This window comes from Salmo trutta, chromosome 36 (assembly GCF_901001165.1).
Source record: "Salmo trutta chromosome 36, fSalTru1.1, whole genome shotgun sequence".
Classification (NCBI taxonomy): domain Eukaryota; kingdom Metazoa; phylum Chordata; class Actinopteri; order Salmoniformes; family Salmonidae; genus Salmo; species Salmo trutta.
In genome coordinates this window covers 1460832-1486050 of record NC_042992.1, presented here as the reverse complement: position 1 = coordinate 1486050, position 25219 = coordinate 1460832, and the positions used below count along the sequence as shown (strand labels likewise).

At 45.5% G+C, this 25219-nt stretch overlaps 1 protein-coding gene across 1 annotated transcript in view; it reads right to left on the bottom strand.

Annotated features, from left to right (window-relative positions):
- rims2b (regulating synaptic membrane exocytosis 2b) overlaps positions 1-24611 on the bottom strand; it is a gene marked incomplete at its 3' end in the record, with an annotated part of 82198 nt that extends 57587 nt beyond the window's left edge. Inside the window, 1 exon segment of the mRNA XM_029736191.1 lies at positions 24379-24611.
- Between the last annotated feature and the right edge of the window lie 608 nt (positions 24612-25219).

Genomic DNA, 25219 nt, shown 5'->3' with positions numbered 1-25219 from the left:
AACACTAGCTGCTTGCTTCATAACTCCAAAGAACAGCACCAGAGAAGACCTCAACTGAACAATCATGTTACAAGAAACTCAAATGAATGTGAACCCAGGCCTAACCCGAAACCTAACCTAACCTAACCTGAACCCTAACCCCTAACCCTAACCCTAACCCCCAGGCCTAACCCTAACCCCTACCCCTAACCCCTAACCCTAACCTAACCCGAACCCTAACCCCTAACCCTAACCCTAACCCCCAGGCCTAACCCTAACCCCTAACCCCTACCCCTAACCCTAACCCCTAACCCTAACCCCCAGGCCTAACCCGAATCCTAACCCCTAACCCTAACCCCCAACCCTAACCCTAACCTAACCTAACCCTAACCCTAACCCTAACCCCCAGGCCTAACCCGAACCCTAACCCCTAACCCTAACCCCGAACCCTTATTACAGACCCTAATAGTGCCAGAGTCATGGTGGCTGTAAGAGACTAATCCTGACCTGACCTCATCACTAATGCAACTGATTATGATGCTTACTCTTTTATTTTATTTCACCTTTTATTTAACCAGGTAGACCAGTTGAGAACAAGTCCTTTATTTAACCAGGGAGGGTAGTTGAGAACTAGTCCTTTATTTAACCAGGGAGGCCAGTTGAGAACAAGTCCTTTATTTAACCAGGGAGGCCAGTTGAGAACTAGTCCTTTATTTAACCAGGGAGACCAGTTGAGAACTAGTCCTTTATTTAACCAGGTAGACCAGTTGAGAACTAGTCCTTTATTTAACCAGGTAGACCAGTTGAGAACAAGTTCTCATTTACAACTGCGACCTGGCCAAGATAAAGCAAAGCAGTGCGACACAAACAACAACACAGACGTACAAAACAAACGTACAGTCAATAACACAATATAAAACATCTATATGCAGTGCGTGCAAATTAAGTAAGATGAAGTAAGATTAGGGAGATAGGGCAATAAATAGGCCGTAGTGGCGAAATAATTACAATTTAGCAAATAAACACTGGAGTGATAGATGTGCAGAAGATGAATGTGCAAGTAGAGATACTGGGGTGCAAAGGAGCAAAAACATTTTTTATAATAACAATGTGGGATGAGGTAGTTGGATGGGATATTAACAGATGGGCTATGTACAGGTGCAATGATTTGTAAGATGCTCTGATAGTTGATGCTTAAAGTTAATGAGCGAGATATGAGTCTCCAGCTTCAGTGATTTTTGCAATTCATTCCAGTCATTGGCAGCAGAGAACTGGAAGGAAAGGTGGCCAAAGGAGGAATTGTCTTTGGGGGTGACCAGTGAAATATAGCTGCTGGAGCGCGTGCTACGGGTGGGTGCTGCTATGGTGACCAGTGAACTGAGATAAGGCGGGGCTTTACCTAGCAAAGACTTATAGATGACCTGGAGCCAGTGGGTTTGGCGACAAATATGAAGCGAGGGCCAACTAACGAGAGCATACAGGTCGCAGTGGTGGGTAGTATATGGGGCTTTGGTGACAAAACGGATGGCACTGTGATAGACTGCATCCAATTTGCTGAGTAGAGTTTTCGGAGGCTATCTTGTAAATTACATCACCGAAGTCAAAGATCGATAGGATAGTCAATTTAACGAGGGTATGTTTGGCAGCATGAGCGAAGGACACTTTGTTGTGAAATAGGAAGCCGATTCTAGATTTAATTTTGGATTGGAGATGCTTAATATGAGTCTGGAAGGAGAGTTTACATTCTAACCAGACACCTAGGTATTTGTAGTTGTCCACATATTCAGTCAGAACCGTCCAGACTAGTGATGCTTGGCGGGCGGGCAGGTGCGCGCAGCGATCGGTTGAAGAGCAGGTATTTAGTTTTACTTGTATTTAAGAGCAGTTGGAGGCCACAGAAGGAGAGTTGTATGGCATTGAAGCTCGTCTGGAGGTTAGTTAACACAGTGTCCAAAGAAGGGTCAGAAGTATACAGAATGGTGTCGTCTGCGTAGAGGTGGATCAGAGAATCACCAGCCGCAAGAGCGACATCATTGATATATAAAGTGAAAAGAGTCGACCCGAGAATTGAACCCAGTGGCACCCCCATAGAGACTGCCAGAGGCCCGGACAACAGGCCCTCCGATTTGACACACTGAACTCTGTCTGAGATGTAGGCAGTCATTTGAGAAACCAAGGCTGTTGAATCTGCCGATAAGAATGCGTTGATTGACAGAGTCGTAAGCCTTGGCCAGGTCGATGGATACGGCTACAGTCTTGTCTTTTGTCGATGGCGGTTATGATACTCTGACATACACTACATGACCAAAAGTATGTGGACACCTGCTCGTGAAACATCTCATTTCAAAATCATGGGCATTAATATGGAGTTGGTCCCCCCTTTGCTACAGCCTCCACTCTTCTGGGAAGGCTTAAATGTTGGAACATTGCCATGGGGACTTGCTTCCATTCAGCCACAAGAGCATTAGTGCGGTCAGGCACTGGTGTTGGGCGATCACATGGTGATCTTAGGCTTGTGCGCGGCTGCTCGGCCATGGAAACCCATTTCATTAAGCTCCTGATGAACAGTTCTTCCAGAGGCAGTTTGGAACTTGCTTTTGTTCTGGGATTGATTTGCACTTTTCGCACTAAAGTACGTTCATCTCTAGGAGACAGAACGCGTCTCCTTCCTGAGCGGTATGACGGCTGCGTGGTCCCATGGTGTTTATACTTGCGTACTATTGTAAACAATTGTTGGAAAAATTACTTGTGTCATGCACAAAGTAGATGTCCTAACCGACTTGCCAAAACTGTAGTTTGTTAACAAGAAATTTGTGGAGTGGTTGAAAAACTAGTTTTAATGACTTCAACCTAAGTGTATGTGAACTTCCAACTTCAACTGTATGTATATATATATATTTTTACTTTTATTTAACTAGGCAAGTCTGTTAAGAACAAATTCTTATTTACAATGACTTCCTACCTCGGCCAAACCCTAACCCGGACGACGCTGGGCCAATTGTGTGCCGCCCTATGGGACTCCCAATCACGGCCGGTTGTGATACAGCCTGTAATCGAACCAGGGTCTGTAGTGATGCCTCTAGCACTAAGATACAGTGCCTTAGTCCACTGCGCATCTTGGGAGCCCCAGTATATAGACTTACATTGCTTCTTAATTGACTAAACTACAATAGGTATTAATGGAGGAGTTGTTAACTATAAAACAGAATTTGCTAAAAATGTGTAAAATTTCCCACAACTCCAACCCCATTAAATGCATTGAATGGATGTGGGTTAAGTTATGTCTACATATGGTTGCTAATTTAAAAAATCTCTGAGGCTTTGAGGCCGAAACGTAAAGCTTATTAAAGAGCAGTGATACTAACTAGCAAGAGCAGTGTGCGGGTTTCTTCTTTGTTCTCATCTTATTCAACTGTTACCATGTTACCATGAGATAGCTCAGATGTGCATTACTTTTTGAATTTTGAATGAAGTGTGTCCTAAAATTAGAGCCACAACATCTAAATATATACAACATCTGTAAAGCAGAGCTCTGCCTGACTCTACCACAGGGGTGGCAGGCAGCCTAGTGGTTAGAGTGTTGGGCCAGTCAATGAAAGGTTGCTAGATTGAATCCCGAGCTGACAAGGTAAAAAATCTTTTGTTCTGCCCCTGAAAATGGCAGTTAGTCCACTCTTCCTAGGCTGTCACTGTAAGTAAGAATTTGTTCTTAACTGACTTGCCTAGTGAAACAAAGGTTAAATTAAAAATAAAATACCAGTCAAGCTGTAGGTAGTGTTAGTTAGCTATGTTTGTCTGTGCTGTGTGCTAGTCATTTGAACAAACAGCTTGGTGCTTTCAACATGTCAATACCTCTAACAAAGACAAGTAGTGATGCAGTTAATCTCTACTCTACTTTTACCCAGGAGAGATTGACATGCATGTCATTGATGTTGATTCACTTGACCATATGACTGGGCAGTAGTCCAGGTGTGACAAAACTAGGGCCTGTCGGACTAGCGATGACACGAAAGTAGAGTAGCACTTTATTACGGACAGACCATCTTAACTACCATCTTAACTACGGTTGCATCAGTATGTTTTTACCATAAAAGTTTACTATCCAGGGTTACACCAAGCAGTTGAGTCACCTTAACTTGCTTAATTTCCACATTAATCATTACAAGATTTAGTTGAGCTTTAGAGTTTAGTGAATGGTTTGTCCCAAATAAAATGCTTTTACTTTTAGAAATATTTAGTACCGCGCCGACAGAGATAAACACCTCTCTGGGAAGAAGAAGGGCGGGGCTGTATGCTTCATGATTAATGACTCATGGTGTAATCATGGGCAGCAGCTACTCTTCCTGGGGTTTATTATGGATCCCCATTAGTTCCTGCCAAGGCAGCAGCTACTTTTCCTGGGGTTTATTATGGATCCCCATTCGTTCCTGCCAAGGCAGCAGCTAATCTTCCTGGGGTCCAGCAAAATTAAGGCCGTTTATACATTTTAAAAACATTGCAATACATTCAGACTGTGTGCCCTCAGTCCCCTACTCCACCACTACCACATATATACTGTTCAAAATCCATGTGTATGTATACCGCGTATGCTATCGTGTGTGTGTGTGTGTGTGTGTGTGTGTGTGTATGCATGTGTTTGTGCCTATGTTTGTGTGTCTTCACAGTCCCCGCTGTTCCATAAGGTGTTTTTTATCTGTTTTTAAATCTGATTCTACTGCTGCATCAGTTACTTGATGTGGAAAAGAGTTTCATGTAGTCATGGCTCTATGTAGTACTGTGTGCCTCCCATAGTCTGTTCTGGACTTGGGGACTGTGAAGAGACCTCTGGTGGCATGTCTTGTGGGTTATGCATCGGTTTCTGAGCTGTGCCCCAGTAGTTTAGACAGACTGCCCGGTGCATTCAACATGTTAATACCTCTCATAAATACAAATAGTGATGAAGTCAACCTCTCCTCCACTTTGAGAAACGAGAGATTGACATGCATATTATTAATATTAGCTCTCTGTGTACATCAGTTATCGTCACAGCTATGTATACTGCTCAAAAAAATAAAGGAACACTTAAACAACACAATGTATGTCACGGCTGTCTAGGACCAGTGGAGATGTGGAATCAGGAGCAGGAGACAGAGGGCCGGAGCAACAGTGTTTTAATAATAAACGCAAACACAATAGCCGTAGGGCACAGGGCACGTGACAAAGTCCGCCAGGGAAAAACACATTCCCAAAAATTAAACACTCCGGAAAAGCGCACGGGGCGCAGCCCGGCAATACAATAGACAATATCCAGCGAAAAAAATAGCTATACTCCCAACTGTCTAGAGTAGACAATAAACAATCCCGCACGAGAACCCCAACTGAAAATACACACTAAATAACCCCCCACTAATGACAGACACAAAACAGGTGCGGGATAGACAGACAAAACCAAAAGACACAGAAACAACGATCGGTGGCAGCTAATAGGCCGGCGACGACGACCTCCGAGCGACCGAGGAGGCGCGCCACCTTCGTTAGATACTGTGACAATGTAACTCCAAGTCAATCACACTTCTGTGAATTCAAACTGGAATAGACAACAGGTGGAAATTATAGGCAATTAGCAAGACACCCCCAATAAAGGACCACAGACCACTTCTCAGTTCCTATGCTTCCTGGCTGATGTTTTGGTCACTTTTGAATGCTGGCGGTGCTTTCACTCTAGTGGTAGCATGAGACGGAGTCTACAACCCACACAAGTGGCTCAGGGAGTGCAGCTCATCCAGGATGGCACATCAATGCGAGCTGTGGCAAGAAGGTTTGCTGTGTCTATCAGCGTAGTGTCCAGAGCATGGAGGCGCTACCAGGAGACAGGCCAGTACATCAGGAGACGTGGAGGAGGTCGTAGGAGGGCAACAACCCAGCAGCAGGACCGCTACCTTCGCCTTTGTGCAAGGAGGAGCAGGAGGAGCACTGCCAGAGCCCTGCAAAATTACCTCCAGCAGGCCACAAATGTGCATGTGTCTGCTCAAACAGTCAGAAACAGACTCCATGAGGGTGGTATGAGGGCCCGACGTCCACAGGTGGGGGTTGTGCTTACAGCCCAACACCGTGCAGGGCGTTTGGCATTTGCCAGAGAACACCAAGATTGGCAAATTCGCCACTGGCGCCCTGTGCTCTTCACAGATGAAAGCAGGTTCACACTGAGCACATGTGACAGACGTGACAGAGTCTGGAGATGCCGTGGAGAACGTTCTGCTGCCTGCAACATCCTCCAGCATGACCGGTTTGGCGGTGGGTCAGTCATGGTGTGGGGTGGCATTTCTTTGGGGGGCCGCACAGCCCTCCATGTGCTCGCCAGAGGTAGCCTGACTGCCATTAGGTACCGAGATGAGATCCTCAGACCCCTTGTGAGACCATATGCTGGTGCGGTTGGCCCTGGGTTCCTCCTAATGCAAGACAATGCTAGACCTCATGTGGCTGGAGTGTGTCAGCAGTTCCTGCAAGAGGAAGGCATTGATGCTATGGACTGGCCCGCCCGTTCCCCAGACCTGAATCCAATTGAGCACATCTGGGACATCATGTCTCGCTCCATCCACCAACGCCACGTTGCACCACAGACTGTCCAGGAGTTGGCGGATGCTTTAGTCCAGGTCTGGGAGGAGATCCCTCAGGAGACTATCCGCCACCTCAGGCATTGTAGGGAGGTCATACAGGCATGTGGAGGCCACACACACTACTGAGCCTCATTTTGACTTGTTTTAAGGACATTACATCAAAGTTGGATCAGCCTGTAGTGTGGTTTTCCACTTTAATTTTGAGTGCGACTCCAAATCCAGACCTCCATGGGTTGATAAATTGGATTTCCATTGATTATTTTTGTGTGATTTTGTTGTCAGCACATTCAACTATGTAAAGAAAAAAGTATTTAATAAGATTATTTCATTCATTCAGATCTAGGATGTGTTATTTTAGTGTTCCCTTTATTTTTTTGAGCAGTGTATATACCCCCTCAAGCAGATACCACGACGGCCCTCAAAGAACTTTACTGGTTTCTATGTAAACTGGAAACTATATATCCTGAGGTTGCATTTACAGTAGCTGGGGATTTTAACAAAGAAAATTTGAGAACAAGGCTACCTAAATTCTATCAGCATATTGATTGCACTACTTGGTGGGTAATACCCTCGATGACTGCTACTCTAACTTCCGTGATGCATACAAGGCCCTCCCTCGCCTTCCCTTCGGCAAATCCGACGATGACTCCATCTTGCTCCTACCGTCTTATAGGCAGAAACTCAAACAGGATATACTCGTGACTAGAACCATTCAACGCTGGTCTGACCAATCGGAATCCACGCTTCAAGATTGTTTTGATCATGCGGACTGGGAAATGTTTCGGGCTTTGACTATGCTAGTACTTCCTGGTTTGGGGGCTTATCTAAACTTATGAAAGGGAAGCTCCAGATAGCTGATCAGGGTAGTATTGAAGGTGAGTCCACGTACTCACATAGGCAGGAGCTGCTTTCAGGACTAAACTGGCTGCCTGTTGAGGCTAGGGTGTCCTAGATTAGACTAGGTTTGGTTTACAGGAGTATTTATGGTCCTGCGCCCAGATATCTAAGTGATTACTTTCCTCGTGTTAGGGATGCACACAATCACAGCACCAGATCAGGTGTTGCTGATGTGTGCTTATACAGGCTCAGGAGTAATGCTGGGAAAGGTACTTTCTTGTATACTGGAGCCTCAGAATGGAATGAGTTGCCTCTGCCCATAAAACAACGTCCTCTCTGGGCAGCTTTAAAAATAAAGTAAAAATATGTTTGATGTCTTCTGTGCCCATATGAATAACCCCTATGATGTAACTGGAATGATGAGATAGATGTTCTTCTTCTCTGTTTTTGTTTTATTATTTCACTGCCATACTGTGTTTAGCGTTGTCTCAGATTGGGGATCATATTTAGGCAGCCATTTCCCCACTGTGTTTTGTGGGATCTTGTTTTTGTGTAGGTGCCTATTTGCACTTCACTGTCTTCACATTTCGTTTGATCATTTATTGTTTTTGTATTTTGCTGAAGTTTCACGTTATAATAAAGATGTGGAACGCTACTCACGCTGCGCCTTGGTCCAATTATTATGACGAGCGTAACAACTAAACTAAGCCTCAGAGAACAACATTGATCTATACGCTGACTTGGTGAGTGAGTTTATAAGGAAGTGCATTGGAGATGTTGTACCCACTGTGACTATTAAAACATTCCTTAACCAGAAACCGTGGATGGATGGCAGCATTCGCACAAAACTGAAAGCGCGAACCACAGCATTAACCATGGAAAGAGGTCTGGGAATATGGCTGAATATTAACCGTGTAGTTATTCCCTCCGCAAGACAATCAAACAAGCAAAATGTCGGTATAGAGTCCTAATTCAACGGCTCAGACACGAGACGTATCTGGCAGGGTCTACAGGCAATCACAGACTACAAAAACAAAACCAGCCACGTCACGGACACCGATGTCACGCTTCCAGACAAATTAAACACCTTCTTTGCCCGCTGTGAAGATAATACAGTGCCACCATCGCAGCATGCTACCAAGAACTGCAGCCCCCCCTCTCTTTCTCCGTGTCCGACATGAGTAAGACATTTAAACGTGTTAACCCTCGCAAGGCTGCTGGCCCAGATGACATCCCTAGCCATGTCCTCAGAGCATGTGCAGACCAGCTGGTTGGTGTGTTTACAAATATATTCAATCGCTCCCTATCCCAGTCTGCTGTCCCCACATGCTTCAAGATGGCCACCATTGTTCCTGTACCCAAGAAGGCAAAGATAACTGAACTAAATGACTACCGCCCCGTAGCACTCACTTCTGTCACCATGAAGTGCTTTGAGAGGCTAGTGAATGATAATTTTATCTCCACCTTACCTGCCACTCTGGACCCACTTCAGTTTGCATATCACCCCAACTGGTCCACAGACGGTGCAATCGCCATCCCACTAAACACTGCCCTATCCCATCTGGACAAGAGGAATACCTATGTAAGAATGCTGTTCATTGACTACAGCTCAGCTTTCAACACCATTGTACCTTCCAAGATCATCATCAAGCTGGGGGCCCTGGGTTTCAACCCCGCCCTGTGCAATTGCGTCCTGGACTTTCTGACGGCCGCCCCCAGGTGTTGAAGGTAGGAAACAACATCTCCACTTTGCTGACCCTTAACACTGAGGCCCCAGAATGGTGCGTGCTCAGCCCCCTCCTGTACTCCCTGTTCAACCATGACTGCGTGGCCTTGCATGCCTCCAACTCAATCATCAACTTTGCAGACGACACAACAGTAGTGGGCCTGATTACCAACAACGATGAGACAGCCTACAGGGACGAGGTGAGGGCCCTTGGAGTGTGGTGTCAGGAAAACAACCTCTCACTCACCGTCAACAAAATAAAGGAGATGATCATGGACTTCAGGAAACAGCAGAGGGAGCATCCCCTTATCCACATCGAAGGGACTCAAGTGGAGAAGGTGGAAGGTTTTAAGTTCCTCGGTATACACATCACGGACAAACTGAAATGGTCCACCCACACAGACAGTGTGGTGAAGAAGGCGCAACAGCGCCTCTTCAACCTCAGAAGGATGAAGAAATGTGGCTTGTCACCTAAAAACCCTGACAAACTTTTACAGATGCACAATCGAGAGCATCCAGTCGGGCTGTATCACAGCCTGGTATGGCAACTGCACCGCCCTCAACCGCAAGGCTCTCCAGAGGGTGGTGCTGTCTGCACAATGCATCACCGCTGGCAAACTACCTGCCCTCCAAGACACCTACAGCACCCGATGTCACAGGAAGATCAAAAAGATCATCAAGAACAATAACCACCCGAGCCACTGCCTGTTCACCCCATTACCATCCAGAACGCGAGGTCAGTACAGGTGCATCAAAACTGGGACCGAGAGATTGAAAAGCAGCTTCTATCTCAAGACCATCAGATTGCTGATGGCCTCAGACTGCCGAAATTGAGACTTAAATCCCTGTCCACTTTAATAAATGGATCACTAGTCACTTTAAACAATGCCACTTTAATAATGTTAACATGTCTTACTCGACTCATCTCATATGTACACTACTGTTCAAAAGTTTGGGGTCACTTATACATTTTTTGTCCATTAAAATATCATAGAATTGATCCGAAATACAGTGTAGACATTGTTAATGTTGTAAATGACTATTGTAGCTGGAAACGGCAGATTGTTAATGGAATATCTACATAGGTGTACAGAGGCACATTATCAGCAACCATCACTCCTGTGTTCCAATGGCACATTGTGTTAGCCAATCCAAGTTTATAATTTTATAAGGCTAATTGATCATTAGAAAACCCTTTTGCAATCATGTTAGCCAGCTGAAAACTGTTGTTCTGATTAAAGAAGCAAATAAACTGGCCTTCTTTAGACTAGAGCATCAGCAATTGTGGGTTCGATTACAGGCTCAAAATGGCCAGAAACAAAGAACTTTCTTCTGAAACTCGTGAGTCAATTCTTTTTGTGAGAAATGAAGGCAATTCCATGCGAGAAATTGCCAAGAAACTGAAGATCTCATACAATGCTGTGTACTACTCCCTTCACTGAACATCTCAAACTGGCTCTAACCAGAATAGAAAGAGGACTGGGAGGCCCCGGTGCACAACTGAGCAAGAGGACAAGTACATTAGAGGGTCTAGTTTGAGAAACAGATGCCTCACAAGTCCTCAACTGGCAGCTTCATTAAATAGTACCCGCAAAACACCAGTCTCAATGTCAACAGTGAAGAGGCGACTCCAGGATGCTGGCCCCTCAGTCAACTTAACAGATTTGGCATAGGTCCTCAGATCCTCAAAAGGTTATACAGCTACAACATCGAGAGCATCTTGACTGGTTGCAGCACTGCCTGGTACAGCAACTGCTGAGCCTCCGACCGCAAGGCACTATAGAGGGTAGTGCATACAGCCCAGTACATCACTTGGACTAAACTGCCTGCCATCCAGGACCTATATACCAGGCGGTGTCAGAGGAAGGCCCTAAAAATTGTCACAGACCCCAGACACCCCAGTCATAGACTGTTCTCTCTGCTACCACATGGCAAGCGATACCGGAGCACCAAGTCTGGGACTAAAATACTTCTCAACAGCTTTTACCCCCAAGCCATAAGACTCCTGAACAGCTAATCAAATGGCTACCAGAACTATGCTACCAGAGAAAATCGAGTCAGAGGCAAGACCAAGACCGAAGGGGGGCGAGACCTAACTCTCCACACAAACCTTTCATTAGCTAGGCTAAATTCTCTACACTCTCCTTACCAACCTGTTTCACTAGCTAGGACTAACATTCCACTCTCTCCACACCAACCTGTTTTGCTAGCTAGTCCTAACTCTCCAGACCAACCTGTTTCACTAGCTAAGACTACATCTCCACACCAAGCTGTTTCTCTAGTTAGGCCTTACCTCTCTACACACTTCAAACCAACCTGTTTCACTAGCTAGGCCTAACTCTCATCTCTCTTCACACCAACCTGTTTCACAAGCAACCTGTTTCACTATCTAGGCCTAATGCTTCACACCAAGCTATTTCACTATCTAGGCTGAACTATCCAGACCAACATGTTTCACTACCTAAGCCTAACTCTCCAAACCAACCTATTTCACCAGCTAGGCCTAACTCTCCACTCTCTCCATATCAACCTGTTTCACTGGCTAGGCCTAATTCTTCACACCAGCCTGTATTACTAGCTATGCCTAACTCGCCACACCAACATGTTTCACTACCTATGATCAACTCTCCACACCAACATGATTCAATAGCTAGGCCTGACTCTCCACACCAACCTGTTTCACTACCTAGGATTAGATGGCGCCGGAGAAGAAGGCAGACGTTTTACGTGCCCCCAACCGATTGTGTTTTTTTGTTCATTTATTTGTGTTGGTTGTAACTTATTTTTTAACTTATTTTGTACATAATGTTGCCACTACAGTCTTTTATGACCGAAAATAACTTCTGGACATCAAGACTGCAATTACTGTCCACGGACTGGCAGAATCCTTTTTTTCCTTTAACGAGTCTGACGAGCACAACGCGAACGATATACTGCTTTCTCGGGAACAGGCCAGATCCCCGTGATTTGCATGAAGAGGAGGTGGAGATAAAGGGGCCGGAGGGCGGGGCTGCCTCCTGAGAATTCGTAGGCGATGGAATAAACCTCCACTTCCTTCCATTCTGCTAGCAAACGTGCAATCTTTGGACAATAAAATAGATGACCTACGCAGAAGATTAAACTACCAACGGGACATTCAAAACTGTAATATCTGATGCTTCACGGAGACGTGGCTGAACGACAACACTATCAACATACAGCTGGCTGGTTACATGCTGCACCGGCAGGATAGAACAGCGGCGTATGGTAAGAAATAGGGAGGTGAACAATGTATTTTTGTAAATAACAGCTGGTGCACGATATCTAAGGACGTCTCAAACTATTGCTCGCCTGAGGTAGAGTATCTCATGATAAACTGTAGACCACACTACCTACCTAGAGAGTTTTCATCTGTATTCTTTGTAGCTGTTGGAACTAAGACAGCATTGAATGAGCTGTATTCCTCCATAAGCAAACAAGATAACGCTCACCCAGAGGTAGCGCTCCTAGTGGCCGGGGACTTTAATGCAGGGAAACTTAAATCCGTTTTACCAAATTTCTTCCAGCATGTTAAATGTGTAACTAGAGGGGGAAAACTGGACCACCTTTACTCCACACAGAGACGCGTACAAAGCTCTCCCTCACCCTCCATTTGGCAAATCTGACCATAATTCTATCCTCCTGATTCCTGCTTACAAGCAAAAATTAAAGCATGAAGCACCAGTGACTAGATCAATAAAAAGGTGGTGAGATGAAGCAAATGCTAAGCTACAGGACTGTTTTGCTAGCACAGACTGGAATATGCTCAGGGATTCCTCTGATGGAATTGAGGAGTAGACCACATCAGTCATTGGCTTCATCAATAAGTCCATCGATGATGTCGTCCCCACAGTGACCGTACGTACATACTCCAACCAGAAGTCATGGATTACAGGCAACATCCGCACTGAGCTGAAGGCTAGAGCTACCGCTTTCAAGGAGTGAAACTCTAACCCGGAAGCTTATAAGAAATCCAGCTATGCCCTCCGACGAACCATCAAACAGGCAAAGCGTCAATACAGGACTAAGATCAAATCGTACTTCACTGGCTCCTCTGACGCACGTCGGATGTGGCAGGGCCTGCAAACCATTACAGACTACAAAAGGAAGCCCAGCTTAGAGCTGCCCAGTGACACGAGCCTACCAGACGACCTAAACTACTTCTATGCTTCGCTTCGCGGAAAATAACACTGAAACATGCATAAGAGCACCAGCTATTCTGGAAGACTGTGTGATCACGCTCTCCGCAGCCAATGTGAGTAAGACCTTTAAACAGGTCAACATTCACAAGGCCGCAGAGCCAGTCAGATTACCAGAATGTGTATTGCAAGCATGCGCTGACCAACCGGCAAGTGTCTTCACTGACATTTTCAACTTCTTCCTGTCCGAGTCTGTAATACCGACATGTTTTAAGTAGACCAACTTAGTTCCTGTGCCCAAGAACACTAAGGTAACCTGCCTAAACAACTACCGACCTGTAGCACTCACGTCTGTAGCCATGAAGTGCTTTGAAAGGCTGGTCATGGCTCACATCAACACCATTATCCCAGAAACTGATCCATCACGACTGGTCTGCCGACGTAAAAGCACATAGGGACTACAACAGACTTCTTCCATCGCGACGTCCCTCTAAGGCCCTTCTGCTAGCCTGCTATCCCCGGCCCGCTAGCTGTCTGAATCGCTGTGGCTCCAGCCCACCCAGCTACTCACTGGACCCAATGATCACTCGGCTACGCATGCCTCTCCTTAATGTCATTATTCCTTGTCCATTGCTGTTTTGGTTAGTTACTATTGTCTTATTTCACTGTAGAGCCTCCAGCCCTGCTCAATATGCATCAGCTAAGCCTCTTGTCCCACCTCCCACACATGCGGTGACCTCACCTGGTTTAATTGATGTCTCTAGAGACAATACCTCTCTCATCGTCACTCAATGCCTAGGTTTACCACCACTGTATTCACATCCTACCATACCTTTGTCTGTACATAATGCATTGAATCTATTCTACCACACCTAGAAACCTGCTCCTTTAACCCTCTGTTCCGAACGCGGCCAGTTCTTGTAGCCTTTAGCCGTACCCTTATCCTACTCCTCCTCTGCTCCTCTGGTGACGTAGAGGTTAATCCAGGTCCTGCAGTGCCTAGCTCCACTCCCATTCCCCAGGTGCTCTCATTTGTTGACTTCTGTAGCCGTAAAAGCCTTGGTTTCATGCATGTTAACATTAGAAGCCTCCTCCCTAAGTTTGTTTTATTCACTGATTTAGCACACTCCGCCAACCCGGATGTCCTAGTCGTGTTTGAATCCTGGCTTAGGAAGGCCACCAAAAATCCTGAAATTTCCATCCCTAACTATAACTTTTTCCGACAAGATAGAACTGCCAAAGGGGCGGAGTTGCAATCTACTGCAGAGATAGCCTGCAGAGTTCTGTCTTACTATCCAGGTCTGTGCCCAAACAATTTGAGCTTCTACTTTGAAAAATCCAGTTTTCCAGAAACAAGTCTCACCATTGCCGCTTGCTATAGACCACCTTCTGCCCCCAGCTGTGCCCTGGACATCATGTGAATTGATTGCCACCCCATCTATCTTCAGAGCTCATGCTGTTAGGTGACCTAAACTGGGACATGCTTAACACCCCGGCCATCTTACAATCTAAGTTTGATGCCCTCAATCTCACACAAATGATCAATGAACCTACCAAGTACAAGCCCAAATCCGTAAACACAGGCATCCTCATAGATATCATCCTAACCAACCTGCCCTCCAAATACACCTCCGCTGTCTTCAACCAGGATCTCAGCGATCACTGCCTCATTGCTTGCGTCCGTAATGGGTATGCGGTCAAACAACCACCCCTCATCACTGTCAAACGCTCCCTAAAACACTTCAGCGAGCAGGCCTTTCTAATCGACCTGGCCCGGGTATCCTGGAAGGATATTGACTTAATTCGGTCAGTAGAAGGTTATTCTGGTTATTCTTTAAAAGAGCTTTCCTCACAATCTTAAATAAGCATGCCCCATTCAAAAAATGTTGAACCAGGAACAGATATGGTTCACTCCAGACCTGAATGCCCTTGACCAGCACAAAAACATTTCGTGGCGTACTGCATTAGCATCGAATAGCCCCCGTGATATGCAACTTTTCAGGGAAGTTAGGAACCAATATACACAGGCAGTTAGGAAAGCAAAGGCTAGCTTTTTCAAACAGAAATTTGCATCCTGCAACACAAACTCAAAAAAGTTCTGGGACACTGTAAAGTCCATGGAGAATAAGAGCACCTCCTCCCAGTGGCCCACTGCACTGAGGCTAGGAAACACTGTCACCACCGATAAATCTACAATAATTGAGAATTTCAATAATGATTTTTCTTACGGCTGGCCACGCTTTCCACTTGACCACCCCTACTCCGGTCAACAGCCCTACACCCACCACAGCAACTTACCCAAGCCTACCCAATTTTTCCTTCACCCAAATCCAGATAGCTGATGTTCTGAAAGAGCTGCAAAATCTGGACCGCTACAAATCAGCAGGACTAGACAATCTGGACCCTCTCTTTCTAAAATATCAGCTGAAATTGTTGCAACCCCTATTACCAGCCTCTTTCTCTTTCTCAGCCTCTTTCTCCTTCTCTCTTTCTCATCGTCTGAGATTTCCAAAGATTGGAAAGCTGCCGCGGTCATCCCCCTCTTCAAAGAGGGAGACACTCTAGACCCATACAGCTACAGACCAATATTTATCCTACCCTGCCTTTCTAAGGTCTTCGAAAGTCAAGTTAACAAACAGATCACCGACCATTTAGAATCCCACCGTACCTTCTCCGCTATGCAATCTGGTTTCCGAGCTGGTCATCGGTGCACCTCAGCCATGCTCAAGGTCCTAAACGATATCATAATCTCCATCGATAAGAGACAATGTTGAGCAGCTGTATTCATTGACCTGGCCAAGGCTCTCGACTCTCAATCACCACATTCTTATCGGCAGGCTCAACAGCCTTGGTTTCTCAAATGACTGCCTCGCCTGGTTCACCAACTACTTCTCAGACAGAGTTCAGCGTGTCAAATTAAAGGGCCTGTTTTCCGGACCTTTGGCAGTCTCTTTGGGGGTGCCACAGGGTTAAATTCTCGGGCCGACTCTTTCTCTGTATGCATCAATGATGTCGCTCTTGCTGCTGGTGATTCTCTGATCCACATCTACGCAGACGACACCATTCTGTATACTTCTGGCCCATCTTTGGACACTGTGTTAACTAACTTCCAGATGAGCTTCAAATCCATACAACTCTCCTTCCGTGGCCTCCAACTGCTCTTAAATGCAAGTAAAACTAAATGCATACTCTTCAACCAATCGCTACCAGCACCTGCCTGCCCGTCCAGCATCACTACTCTGTTCTGACTTAGAATATGTGGACTAATACAAATACCCAGGTGTCTGGTTAGACTGTAAACTCTCCTTCCAGACTCACATTAAACATCTCCAATCCAAAATTAAATCTAGAATCGGCTTCCTATTTCGCAACAAAGCATCTTTCACTCATGCTACCAAACATCCCCTTGTAAAACTGACTACCCTACCGATCCTTGACTTCGGCAATGTCATTTACAAAATAGCCTCCAACACTCAAATTGGATGCAGTCTATCACAGTGCCATCCGTTTTGTCACCAAAGCCCCAAACACTACCCACCACTGCAACCTGTATGCTCTCGTTGGCTGGCCCTCGCTTCATATTTGTTGCCAAACCCACTGGCTCCAGGTTGTCTATAAGTTTTTGCTAGGTAAAGCCCCACCTTATCTCAGCTCACTGGTCACCATAGCAGCACCCACCCATAGCACCTGCTCCAGCAGGTATATTTCACTGGTCACCCCCGAATCCAATTCCTCCTTTGGCCACCTTTCCTTCCAGTTCTCTGCTGCCAATGACTGGAATGAATTGCAAAAATCACTGAAGCTGGAGACTCACATCTCCCTCATTAATCCAACTACCTCATCCCCATACTGTTACTTAATTCTTTTGCTCCTTTGCACCCCAGTATCTCTACTTGCACATTCATCTTCTGCACATCTATCACTCCAGTCTCTATCAATCCAGTGTTTAACTGCTAAATTGTAATTATTTAGCTACTACAGCCTATTTATTGCCTACCTCCCTTATCTTACCTCATTTGCACACAGGGTATTTATACTTTTTTCTACTGTGTTATTGACTGTATGTTTTGTTTATTCCATGTGTAACTCTGTGTTGTTTGTGTCGCACTGCTTTATCTTGGCCAGGTCGCAGTTGTAAATGGGAAACTTGTTCTCAACTAGCCTACCTGGTTAAATAAAGGTGAAATAAAAAAAATACATAAATAAAAAAAACTCTAGACCCACTCCAATTTGCATACCTCCCCAACAGATACACAGATGATGCAATCTCTATTGCACTCCACACTACCCTTTCTCACCTGGACAAAAGGAACACCTATGTGAGAACGCTATTCATTGACTACAGCTCAGCGTTCAACACCATAGTGCCCTCAAAGCTCATCACAAAGCTAAGGACCGTGGGACTAAACACCTCCCTCTGCAACTGAATCCTGGACTTCCTGATGGACCACCCCCAGGTGGTAAGAGTAGGTAACAACACATCCGCCATGCTGATCCTTAACACATGGGCCCCTCAGGGGTGCGTGCACAGTCCCCTCCTGTACTCTTGAATTGTTGCATTTTGTGCTTTGTTGCTCAGTCTGCATGCTACGTCATGCTTGTCCCATGTTGCTCTGCGTGTGCTCACTGCTCAATGATTGTCTGTATTGTAATTGTTTTTAATAACCTGCCCAGGGACTGCGGTTGAAAATTAGCCGGCTGGCTAAAACCGGCACTTTTACTAAAACGTTGATTAATGTGCACTGTCCCTGTAAAAATACAAATAAACTCAAACTCCCTGTTCACTCATGACTGCATAGCCAGGTGCGACTTCAACAACATCATTAAGTTTGCCAATGATACAACAGTATTAGGCCTGATCTCCGACAACAACGAGACAGCCTATAGGGACGAGGTCAGAGACCTGGTCGTGTGGTGCCAGGACAACAACCTCTCCCTCAACGTGATCAAGACAAAGGAGATGATTGTGGACTACAGGAAAAAGAGGACTGAGCATGCCCCAATTCTAATCGACGGGGCTGTAGTGGAGCAGGTTGAGAGCTTCAAGTTCCTTGGTGTCCACATCACCAACAAACGAACATGGTCCAAGCACACCAAGACAGTCGTGAAGAGGGCACAACAAAACCTATTCCCCCTCAGGAGACTGAAATATTTGACATGGGTCCTCAGATCCTCAAAAGGTTCTACAGATGCACCATCGAGAGCATCCTGACTGGTTGCAACACTGCCTGGTATGGCAACTGCTCGGCCTCCGACCGCAAGGCATTACAGAGGGTAGTGCGAACGGCCCAGTACATCACTGGGCCAAGCTTCCTGCCATCCAGGACCTCTATACCAGGCGGTGTCAGAGGAAGGCCTTGTCAAAAATTGTCAAACCCACCCTAATCATAGACTGTTCTCTCTGCTACCACATGGCAAGCGGTACCGGAACGCCAAGTCTAGATCCAAGAGGCTTCTAAACAGCTTCTAGCCCCAAGCCATAAGACTCCTTAACATCTAATTAAATGGCTACCCAGACTACTTGCATTTCACCCCCTTCCTCTTTTACACCGCTGCTACTCTCTGTTGTTATCATCTATAGTCACTTTAATAACTCTACCTACATGTACCTCAACTAACCGGCACATTGACTCTGTACTGGTACCCCCCCCTGTATGTAGTCTCGCTATTGTTATTTTACTTTTGCTCTTTAATTACTTGTTACTTATTTTTCTTATTCTTATCTGTATTTTTTTTAAATGGCATTGTTGGTTAGGGGCTTGTAAGTAAGCATTTCACCTTAAGGTTGTTGACCATTTCACCTGTTGTATTCGGTGCATGTGACTAATAAAATTTGATTGGATTTTATTTGCTTAACTCTCCACTCCAACGTGTTTCAATAGCTAGGCCTAACTCTCCACACACCAAACTGTTTCACTAGTTACACCTACCTTTCCACACCAACCAGGTTCACTAGCTAGGTGTAACTCTCCACTCTCTACACCAACCTGTTTGACTAGCTAGGACTACATTTCCATTCTCTCCACACTACCCTGTTTCATCATCTCCTCTCTTTCCACACCAACCTGTTTTACAATCTAGGCCTAACTCTAAGCAGTCTCCACACCAACCTGGTTCACTATCAAGAAAACTATTTCACTTTCCTCACCAATCTGTTTTACTAGCTAGGCCTAACTCTCCAGACTCACAACACCAACCTGTTTCACTAGCTAGGCCTAACTCTCCGGACTCACAACACCAACCTGTTTCACTAGCTATGACTAACTCTCCATACCAACCTGTTTCACTAGCTAGGCCTAACTCTCTACATCAACCTGTTTCATTAGATAGGCCTAACTCTCCATACAAACATTTTGTACTAGCTAGGCCTGACTCTAGCACACCAACCTCTTTCACTAGCTAGGCAAATATCTTCACTCTCCAAACCAACCTTTTTCACTAGCTAGGCCTAGCTCTCCACACCAACCTGTTTCATTAGATAGGCCTAACTCTCCATACCGACCTTTTTCACTAGCTAGGCCTAACGCTCCACTTTTTTCATACCAACTGTTTCCGTAGCCAGGCCTAAAACTCTACATCATCCTGGTTCACTAGCTCGGCCTTACATTCCACTCTCCACACCAAACTTTATCACAAGCTAGGTCTAACTATCCACTCTCTCCATACAAACCTGTTTCACTAGCTAGGCATAGCGCTACGTTCTCTCAACACCAACCTGTTTCACTATTTAGGCATAGCATAGCACTATGCACTCTCCACACCAACGTGTTTCAATAGCTAGTCTTAATTCACCACACTAACCAGTTTCTCTAGCTAGGTCTAACTTTCCACTCTCTCCGCACCAACCTGTTTCACTAGCTAGTCTTAATTCACCATACAAACCATGTTTAACTAGTTAGGCCCAACACTCAACGCTCTACACACCAACCTGTTTCACTAGTTAGGCCTAACTCTCCACATAACCTGTTTCACTACCTATTCTTAACTCTCCACACCAACCTGTTTAACACTCCACAAACTGCACACCGATCTGTTTCACTAAATGCGCCTAACTCTCCACACACTGCACACCAACCTGTTTCACTAGATCGGCCTATATCTCCACCCAACCTGTTTTATTAGCTCGGCCTAACTTTCCACACCGACCTGTTCCACTAGCTAGGCCTAACTTTCCACACCAACCTGTTCCACTAGCTAGGCCTAACTTTCCACACCAACCTGTTCCACTAGCTAGGCCTAACTTTCCACACCAACCTGTTCCACTAGCTAGGCCTAACTTTCAACACCAACCTGTTCCACTAGCTAGGCCTAACTTTTCACTCTCCACACCATCCTGGTTCAAGACTGGGTCGCATCTCTGGCAACCTAACTGATAGAATGTACAATCAGCCGGCTTGGGTAGCATCCCTAGGTTGTGTAGGGACAATATCTCGTGGAAAGTATGAATAAATTCATCAAAATAACGTTTTCAATGAAAATATGTCAATCATTATTTGAATATATTGGTAACCCATTGTACAAAAGTAATAATGCCCTCGAAGCCGGTGTTTGGAGGATATATTTGGCATGGTTTGCCGGCCCTCGACTACGTCTTGGGTTTAACAACAACTGTGACTATATCGTCAGAACACCTGCTTCTTAGAGATTATTGTATTTTATTTTGAACCCTATTTCACCAGGTAAGTTGACTGAGAAAACATTCTCATTTACAGCAACGACCTCGGGAACACAGGGGAGGGGAAGGGGGACGAATGAGCCAATTGGAAACTGGGGATGATTAGGTGGCCATGATAGTGTGAAGGCCAGATTGGTAATTTACTTCAACACTATACTTCAATGTCCAGCACTACACTTCAATATCCACCACTATACTTCAATATCTACAACTACACTTCAATATCCACCACTACACTTCAATATTCACCACTATACTTCAATATCTACAACTACACTTCAATATCCACCACTACACTTCAATATCCACCACTACACTTCAATATTCACCACTATACTTCAATATTCACCACTATACTTCAATATCCCCCACTACACTTCAATATCCACCACTACACGTAAATATCCACCACTACACGTAAATATCCACCACTACACGTAAATATCCACCACTACACGTAAATATCCACCACTACACGTAAATATCCACCACTACACGTAAATATCCACCACTACACGTCGATATCCACCACTACACGTCGATATCCACCACTACACGTCGATATCCACCACTACACATCGATATCCACCACTATACTTCAATATCCCCCACTATATTTCAATATCCCCCACTATATTTCAATATCCACCACTATACCTGAATATCCACCACTATACCTGAATATCCACCACTATACTTCAATATCCCCCACTATATTTCAATATCCACCACTACACTTCAATATCCACCACTACACTTTAGATCCAGAAAACCACAGAGTGCAGAAATATACCCTCAAACAACCATCCTACATCTTCAAATATCAGCTGCTACCAATGAACATCAATGCACAACCCAATGCTATATCAGCTGCTATCACTGAACATCAATACTGAGCCTAATCTCATCATAAATTTGCCGCAATTACTCATACACTATATTACCAAAAGTATCTGGACACCTGGTTGTCGAACATCTCATTCCAAAATCATGGTCATTAATATGGAGTTGGTCCCCCCTTTGCTGCTATAACAGCCTGCACTCTTCTGGGAAGGCTTTTCACTAGATGTTGGAACATTGCTGCGGGGACTTCCATTCAGCCACAAGAGCATTAGTGAGGTCCAATGGCAGCGAGCTTCACACCACTCCAGCCAATGCTTTAGCATCGTGCATGGTGATCTTAGGCTTGTGTGAGGCAGCTTGGCCATGGAAACCCATTTTATGAAGCTCCCGACAAACAATTATTGTGCTGACGTTGCTTCCAGAGACAGCTTAGAACTCAATAGTGAGTGTTGCAACCGAGGACAGACAATTTTTACACGCTACACACTTTAGGCAGTCCCGTTCTGTGAGCTTGTGTGGCCTATCACTTCGCGGCTGAGCCATTGTTGCTCCTAGACTTTCTTACTTCACTAACAACACTCCCAGTTGACCGGGGCAGCTCCAGCAGGGCAGACATTTGATGAACTGACTTGTTGGAAATGTGGCATCCTATGACGCTGCCACATTGAAAGTCACTGAGCTCTTCAGTAAGGCCATTCTACTGTCAATGTTTGTCTATGGAGATTGCATGGCTGTGCGCTCGATTTTATACACCTGTCAGAAACGGGTCTGGCTGAAATAGCTGACTCCAATAATTTGAAGTGTATGAAGGGGTGTCCACATACTTCTGTATATATAGTGTATGAAGGGGTGTCCACATACTTCTGTATATATAGTGTATGTCCATCAGCAAAGTATGTCAAGTCTGTTGACATACAGGAAGTTTTTGTGAAATGTGACAAATCCTGACAGGTATGTCTACTCAATATAAACACATGAATCAACATTACCCCTTTAAAATGAGGTAGTGAGTGGTCCTGGGCCTGTGTGGGCCTAACCCTGTAGTGAGTGGTCCTGGGCCTGTGTGGGCCTAACCCTGTAGCGAGTGGTCCTGGGCCTGCGTGGGCCTAACCCTGTAGTGAGTGGTCCTGGGCCTGCGTGGGCCTGGTCCTGGGCCTGTGTGGGCCTAACCCTGTAGTGAGTGGTCCTGGGCCTGTGTGGGCCTGGTCCTGGGCCTGTGTGGGCCTAACCCTGAAGTGAGTGGTCCTGGGCCTGTGTGGGCCTAACCCTGTAGTGAGTGGTCCTGGGCCTGTGTGGGCCTAACCCTGTAGTGAGTGGTCCTGGGCCTGTGTGGGCCTAACCCTGTAGTGAGTGGTCCTGGGCCTGTGTGGGCCTAACCCTGTAGTGAGTGGTCCTGGGCCTGTGTGGGCCTGGTCCTGGGCCTGTGTGGGCCATAGCTCACAGATCACTGCACCTGTACATAGCCCATCTATAATTTAGCCCATACAACTACCTCTTCCCCTACTGTATTTATTTATTTATTTATTTATTTATTTATTTAGCTCCTTTGCACCCCATTATTTCTATTTCTACTTTGCACTTTCTTCCACTACAAATCTACCATTCCAGTGTTTTACTTGCTATATTGTATTTACTTTGCCACCATGGCCTTTTTTGCCTTTACCTCCCTTATCTCACCTCATTTGCTCACATTGTATATAGACTTATTTTTCTACTGTATTATTCACTGTAGGTTTGTTTTACTCCATGTGTAACTCTGTGTTGTTGTATGTGTCGAACTGCTTTGCTTTATCTTGGCCAGGTCACAATTGTAAATGAGAACTTGTTCTCAACTTGCCTACCTGGTTAAATAAAGGTGAAATACAATCAAATAAATACCCAATGCCCAATAATGTTTGTACCCTGTGCTGCTGCCATGTTATGTTGCTACCATGTTGTTGTCATGTTGCTACCATGCTGTTGTCATGTTGTGTTGCTACCATGCTGTGTTGTCATGTTGTGTTGCTACCATGCTGTGTTGTCATGTCCTGCTGCCATGTTGTGTTGCTACCATGCTGTGTTGTCATGTCCTGCTGCCATGTTGTGTTGCTACCATGCTGTTGTCATGTTGTGTTGCTACCATGCTGTGTTGTCATGTGCTGCTGCCATGCTATGTTGTCGTCTTAGGTCTCTCTTTATGTAGTGTTGTGTTGTCTCTCGTCATGATGTGTGTTTTGTCCTATATTTTTATTACATTTATTTTTAATCCCAGCCCCTGTTCCCCGCAGGAGGCCTTTTGCCTTTTGGTAGGCCGTCATTGTAAATAAGAATTAGTTCTTAACTGACTTGCCTAGTTAAATAAAATAACAAATAAAAAACAAATTTCCACAGCGTCCTTCCGGTGTGGTTTATAATCCGTCTTTGCTGCTCCGCCCCTTTAACACCCGGCCTGGCCAGTTGGACTTTCCCAAAGCTGCTTTACTGTCCAACAGCCAAACTAGGGAGAACGACACAGTGGAAAATAAAATCTACACACACACAGAGAGAACACACAGAAACCTCCTCTTTCTGTCCCCCAATACTCACAGAGATGGCTGAGCCGTACCCCATGGAGGGGGCAATATAGGGCCGCGTCAACACCGTCTCCTGCAGAACGCTGTCGCTGCTTCCCCCCGCTCTCTGTGCTCTTTGAAAGGGAGGTCATGCCTTATAATAACGTACAGTAATCATTTATTCTGGTAAGCCGGCTCAAACACTCTGCCTTACACGATCCTACAGAACTGCAGGAAGTTTCCCTTAGACTGCTGCCTGTCAGGCCTGACCTCTCTCTCTCGCTCTCTCTCGCTCTCTGTGTGCCTCTCTCTCTCTCTTTCTCTCTCTCTGTGTGCCTCTCTCTCTCTCTCTGTTTCTCTCTCTTTCTCTCTGTCTCACGCTCTGTGTGCCTCTCTCTCTCTTTCTCTCTGTCTCTCTCTCTCTCTCGCTCTCTCTCTCTCTCGCTCTCTGTGTCTCTCTCTCTCGCTCTCTGTGTCGCTCTCTCTCTTTCTCCGTCTCTCTCTCGCTCTCTGTGTGCCTCTCTCTCTCTGTCTCTCTCTCACTCTCTCTCTCCTCCTGGTCTCTATAATGTATAATATCCACAGGGTTTCAGAGAAGAACCAAGTCAACTGGTCATTGGAAGGAGCCCAAGCACACCAAGAAGTCTGGCTTTTGGTTTCAAATTGCAATGATTCCGCGTAGTTAATCCAAATGAATCCCAAATCAGGAATTCCAGAGCCAACCAATAGCCAAGCGATGCAGAGGTTCCTTATGTCTCATAATGAGGATTAATCTCCAAGGCCTGAGCCTAACCAAGAGATAATTCAGTATTCCATAGGTCTGAGAAAGCCATTCACCACCATTTTCCTTGTGTTAACTCAGTAAGCAGTGGTGT